We start from the raw sequence: 6599 nt of genomic DNA, 5'->3' as shown, positions 1-6599 counted from the left end.
TGATGTTTTAGGAAGAGTGAGGATGTAAATAAGGGATGAAACCACTGTTGGGATCTATTTTCTTGAGTCAGTGGCTTATTGATGGACTAATATACTCCCTTCTTTTCCTAGTGCTTTTTACATCCCTTCACTGTTGAGATTTGCTGTATTCACTTACCTTTGAATCTGTGAATATTCTTTCCTGGTACTTGGCGTTTCAAAATACTGCCTGCACTCCACATTGTGAAATTAAATAGGTTAGGGCTGTACAGAAGATCATCCTGTACACTGCTTTTGTAACTTCAGTGAGAGTGGGAGGGGGGCTGGGTATGATATTTTAATGAATCAAAGGAATTTGTACTTTTCTCCCCTGTGTTAAGCTGCACTTTATTTCCTTGTCTTGTGTTTCTTCTTTTTCTTCTCAACCTTTTTCAGCAGAAGGGATGGACAAAGCAGCTTAGTTTTGTCAGGATCAGCACAATGTTTACTACTACTTCCTTTTGCAAAGTAAAACATAATAGTTATTCCTATAAAACGTCATTACATTTCAACCACTGTTGGTACATAGAATGTACAAAGAATTGTGATATTCTTACCAGCCAAGAAATGTAATGTTAGAATACGATGGGACTTTGAGGGACTCCAATGGATGTGACTGTTTGTGAAGCAGACTTGTTTGTAGACAGTTGTGATGTTCTGTTCTGAACTATATATCAATACAATAAACTTCTCTGGACTTAATTAAAATCCTGTCCTGTGCATACTGACCAATAGAACAACTTTCAGGGTTTATTATCAGTCATTGGTTTTGTTCATTTTCAATAGTCTTTTCTTCAAGGTATTATTTTTGTGTTAGGTATGGGAAGGACTTACTCAAATTCATGATTAATGACTTCTGTACTCTGAGATTTTAGTTCCCCCCTTTTCCTCCTCTCCTTCCACTCTTTTCCACCAGAGCTTTTATACAAACTATGTGTCCTTGACTAGGAAACACTTCAGATTAACTGATTAACTGTTAAATTTTTAAAATTATAAACCTATTGATTAATAAGTGTTTTACTGATGTTATTTATACCCACCATACATGCTAATATGTTGTCTTATGAGGCCAAGAGGGTAGTGTTTCTGAAAATCAGGTTATTAGGAGAACTTAGTCACAAGTAGCATGTTGAAAGAAGGTAAATCTTTTAGACCTGTCTGATAAGAAATTCAGCTTGAAGTGCTTGGAGAAGATGCTGGAGCAGCTGTGGAGTCGTTAGTGGTTATTGCTGAGAAATGGATGTTGTCTTTCAGTGTATGCCTTTATAAACAGAGGGAATGCCAGGGCAGCAGCTTCATATGAAGTTCTAGAAAATCTTTGTTTGTAAAGTTAGTTAACTTTAGGCCTTGAATAATAAATAGGTGAGTAGAAGCAAGATGATTTGTCATGTTAGATCTATCTCACTGCCCTTTCCAACAGCAAAAATTCCACACTGAATGAAGTATGCACTCTAAAAATATCTTGGAAATGTTATTCTAAGCAAGCTTGAGAAACCCATCAGTAAAATTATTCAAATATAGTGATTATCACACTGCGAAGATGTGGCAAGCCATGCATACCAGCTTTTTGGAAATAATGCTTTGTCAAGTTTGTATGCTGTTTATCTCTTATAATTCCAGCTGTTAGAAACTGAGAGCAAGTTGAGTGACTGCATTATATTAATTCATCCTGTTTTCCTACTTAATTCCTTGTGTGATTTGGATTAACAGTGCCAGGGACTGAACTTTCCCTTTCAAAAAAATCTGTTGTGGAAAAACAGTGGAGAAATGAGTATCACTAAATTACTTGAAATAAAAAATTCTAACCATAATATTTCATAGAATATATAGTATTTGAAAGCTGGACTCTCATTTTATTAAATCCCCCTTCATACATAAATTTAATCTCTTTACAGGGGAGTTACAATGTTTGTCTCAGTAGCCAGATTAAATTGTCCCCATTCCTCAACCTTCCAACTGTGCCTATCCCAATCCCAGGATTTAGCAGCAGAGTTGTACTGGAGGAGTATGAGCAACTGCACTGTACACACATCGCTGAAGGACAATATCCTGCCTGCAAGTAACTCTAAGTGCCTCCTTAATTCAGATTTCTTTCTGTGATTTCACTGGTGCTGTCGACCTGCAGCACATTGCATGAGGGTGAAGGAGCAAAAGGCTGGATGGAGGTCTTGAAGGAGAGGGGAGAGAGGAACTTAATCTGATTAAAGCTATTTGCAAGATTTTTGTTATGGATATTTGAGCCAATAAGAAAAGAATATCTAGGCTCGGTTTCCTACAGCTTTAGCCACAAAAGGGCTTTTATTTTAGAACAATAAAGCTGCTTGTTAGTTTGATTAGCTAGCAACTTGTAATGTTACACTTCAGTGGAATCTGGGGGAGTCTGCCAGGGAGGTATCCCTTTAGTATTTATTTGTAGGTATTCATGTTGCCTGCTTTTGGGGAAAAAAAAAAGTAAAAGGACATGACAGTAACAGACTTTGGATCTGGACCTGTGTAGTGGATTTTATGGTTCTTTTTAACAGTTCGTTTGAAAGAAGTGTGTTCAGCTACATCTTGTGAGCAAAAGCAACAGATATGCCTATGTATTGGAAATTAATCCAGATGACAAGCTGTGTGTCATTGCAATGACTTAGTAAAATGATTACCAAGTGGGTCAGGGAACACTTATAAGCAGTGGCTAAAAGACAAAGCTGGATGAGATGCATAGGGTCATAAAGACTATTGCATATTAGCATTTTATCTAGTAACAGCATGTTGTGCAATGGAGAAACCACCATTTATTTCAAAGTAAATTTAATAGGAGCTCTTCTGCATGAATTTATATAAATTTGTAATGACATGGTTATAGTTCCAGCTTCCTTAGATTTACATGCATTGCTTGATGTCTAAAACCACTCCAAACAATTGGAGAAGGGAATAAGAGACTGAGGTTAGAAAACATCTCTGAGGGCATGATTTTTTTTTTTTTTTTTTTTTGTTTTGTTCAGTATTTCCTAGGAAAAATTATTTAGCTGCTGGAATTTCAGGACTGATTTGAGTTAAATTGTGGGAGAAAGAATTTGCTGACAGAAGGGCATACAGCATATTGTGTCACAGAATGATCAAGAGTCAATTTTTAGTATTTCCAAAGCAATCTTTAAATTTTCATTGTCTATTAATGAAGTCTCTTTCCCATGCATAATATCTTTCTTGCCATGCTTTCAATTTGTTAAGAAAATTAGCAAAGTTGCCTAGATAGGAAATAGGTAGAGAATTTTATCTTATTTGTCTGTGTAGCGTTATTGGAGTATATTGGGTCTTCTTTAATTTTGTAAATGGGAATATGGTATTTTTCTTTGTATATTTTAAGGTTTTATATCTGTAACTGCTATCACTGTGTATCTGCCAGTTTCTCAAGTTAAAATTATGAAGTATACCAAATTCTTGCCTGTTTAAGGAATGCTTTAACAACATACTGAACATCATTTCCAACTATGTCAGAGAGATAAAAACATAGAGTACCTTGAAGATGTGAATCTTTAATACAGAATTTCTGTTCAACAGTAATTTGAAAGGTATAACACAACTTTCAAGAAGCTCTGCAAGCTTGGAGCCCTATGCCCTGAGCAGGCTGTATGGCAAGGAACCCCAAACAGCCACCAACCAGGTGAACCAGCAGACAGAAGAAATTTTCACAGGTGTTCTCTGGCTCTATTTCATTGAAAATGCAGGCACCCAAGGATTCTTCCCTTCAGAAATCTGAGTCTGACAAACCAACATTCTCTGGTTTTGGGGTTTTTTTTTCTGCCATCAAAAATTACTGAGCTCACTCTAATCAGTGTGGAAGAGGGCTAAAAAAGTCTATAGTGTTATTTGGAGTTTCTGCACCTTTATTATTTAGAAGTAAGAAAACATTACATTCCTTTTAGCATAGATACACACTATTGTTATTTTGATGGACAGGTCAATGAACTAGGAAGCTTTAAAACCTGAGCTATAGGTGTCTCTTATTTTGATGTTTATAATGTGAAATATTAATCTTTTAGATCAAAAATTTTCCATCCCAAAAGTTTCATATATATTTTCTGTGCAGTTCCAGTTCAAATAGTACTGCTTTGCCAGGAATGAGAACAGGGAAAGGCTGTTTATGCTTAAATAAAAACACATAGCTTTATACAATTCCAGCTACCCCTGCACCCTGCTTTGGAACAGTTTGGTAGGATCAGTTGGTGATTTTAACTCTCCTGCAAAGTGATATGAAATATGGCTAGGTATAAGACTCAGGAAAAAATTTCACCTGTGTGTGAGAATAAACCTTTTTTCTTCATCTTTGTTTTAAAGTAGAAAGCAGAAAACAAAATCTTTTAAATATAGTGATTTTAAGCTAATGTCATTGATACAGAGCAACACCACTCTGTACCCCTTCTGTTTCAATTGAGTTTAAAACTAAAAATATCAGTGCCATTGGACTGGGAAAAAAAATTGTTTGTTTGTTTTTAGAACTCCAAAGTGAAAGCTTGAAAACTCTTGACTTTTCCCATGCTTTAGCATAAGAAAGCAGAGCAGGTCAGGAGTGCAGAGAGCTCACTCTGATGCATGGCTGCGTGTGGGGACAGCAATTTTTGTCACACACAGGCAGCGAGACACTGCTGGGGTGGGACCCTGCCCTTCTCTACTGCAGAGAAGCAGCCTGGCTGTCACAGCAGCCAGCCCTTGCTGCAGTGACAGGAGCAGGACAGTGCTTCCATCACAGGGCAGAATCTTTTTATCCCCAGAGCAGCTCATGTATTTTAATACAGCATTAAGTGTTGCTAATACTGATCTGATTCCTGACAGTAGGCAGAGAAAGAATATAATGATAATTTTTTTTGCAATTCCAATGTTTGTATTTGTGAAATTCCTCAGAATTCACAGAATTTCACAGAATGACTAGGTTGGAAGAGACCTTAAAGATCATTGAGTCCAACCCATGCCCCAACACCTCAACTAAACCATGGCACTGAGTGCTACATCCTGTCTTTTCTTAAACACATCCAGGGATGGTGACTCTACCACCTCCCTGGGCAGGCCATTCCAGAACTTCATCACCCTTTCTGTAAAAAACTTTTTCCTAATATCCAACCTATTTTTCCCTTGATGCAGCTTGAGACTGTGTCCTCTGGTTCTGTCAGTTGCTGCCTGGTGAAAGAGACCAACCTTCATTTACTTCTCTACTAGGATTAGCTGCTTTTGGTCTCACACTTGTAAGCACACAGGCTGGCTGAGCTGGAAAACTTGAATGGAATTTTCATTTCAACAACAGATCCTAATCTTGACTTGAAGGAAAGCCTTGGTGTGAGCTGATTTAATGAGATATTTATGTGAGCTGACTGAACCCTAAGTTTCCTGTTCCATTATTATTTATGGAATCTCTGTCATTCTTTAAGTCTACAATATTATCTGAATTGATGAGGAAAATATGCTACACTGAATATAACCATTTCTCTTTCTGACACTGACTAGAGTGATAGAACATTTTCTGTTTAGTACAACTATAGAATAGTTTCAACAATGCTGACTGCTTGGATTCAGGACATCGTTTGGATTACTTCTCCTGCAAAATATGTTATTGCTGATAGAGAGACTGATACCACACTGGAGTCCCTGAAGTCACTTTCCAGGGTGAGGTAAGACTGAACAAATTCCTGATCCAGGGCAGCACATGCCTAACGTTCAGTGGGATTCTGACAGCCCTGTTTAACTTTCCTGGGTGGAGAAGGTGGGACAGGTGGAGAGGGTCACAGCAGCTTACATGATGATTCCTCCTGGAAACTGATATCCTAGTGATAGACTTCTCTGGAGAATGGCTGAGAAGACTCCCTCAAAATCTCAATTTCCTACATGCTCTTGTGCTTAATTAAAACCTTTGGATTAAGAACTAAATAAATCTCAAAATGGGTTACATTTGTTGATTAAATTGCAAATAAAATGTTATTTGAAAGATTACTCCAGAAATGTTCAGTTTTTTTCATAAAGGCTGTGTTTGATTGGTAGTGGCAGTTAAAAGCATGAAAATTGAAATACTTGTTTAAAAATAGTTTTTTGTATTTACAATATTGGAGAGAAAATGTATTTTTATTTACACAGTTTATATAAGCAGACAATTTTTTTGCACATTTCTTTCACTACACTCATATGATAAACACCAAATCCACATTAAAACTTCATAAAAATGTATTTTAAAAAAAGTTCTAGTATAAGCTGTGGTAGAATAATAAAAAATAGATAGATATGATGTACTGGTATGAATTTGTTCCAGACCAAGACATATTAATGTAATACTTCTAAAGCCCTAGAAAGTACGACCTATTAATTAAAACAAAGGAACACCTGTAACTGCCTTAGGGGGCCAAATGTCTATGCAAGCTTGTGCTCACAGACTAATCAATAAACAGTATTTCTTACACAAAAATGAGAACTTGATCTGATTTTTTTGACATTTCTTTTTTATTTTCAATAAGATGAAGTTAAAATCCTTTCATTTTTGCCAGTTAGTGGGCTGTGATGCGTGCTTATTCGCACAAACATCAGACTTCAACTGTTCATTTTACAAGCAGTGAATT

This window comes from Haemorhous mexicanus, chromosome 1, assembly GCF_027477595.1.
Source record: "Haemorhous mexicanus isolate bHaeMex1 chromosome 1, bHaeMex1.pri, whole genome shotgun sequence".
NCBI lineage: Eukaryota > Metazoa > Chordata > Aves > Passeriformes > Fringillidae > Haemorhous > Haemorhous mexicanus.
This window is presented reverse-complemented; position numbering follows the sequence as displayed.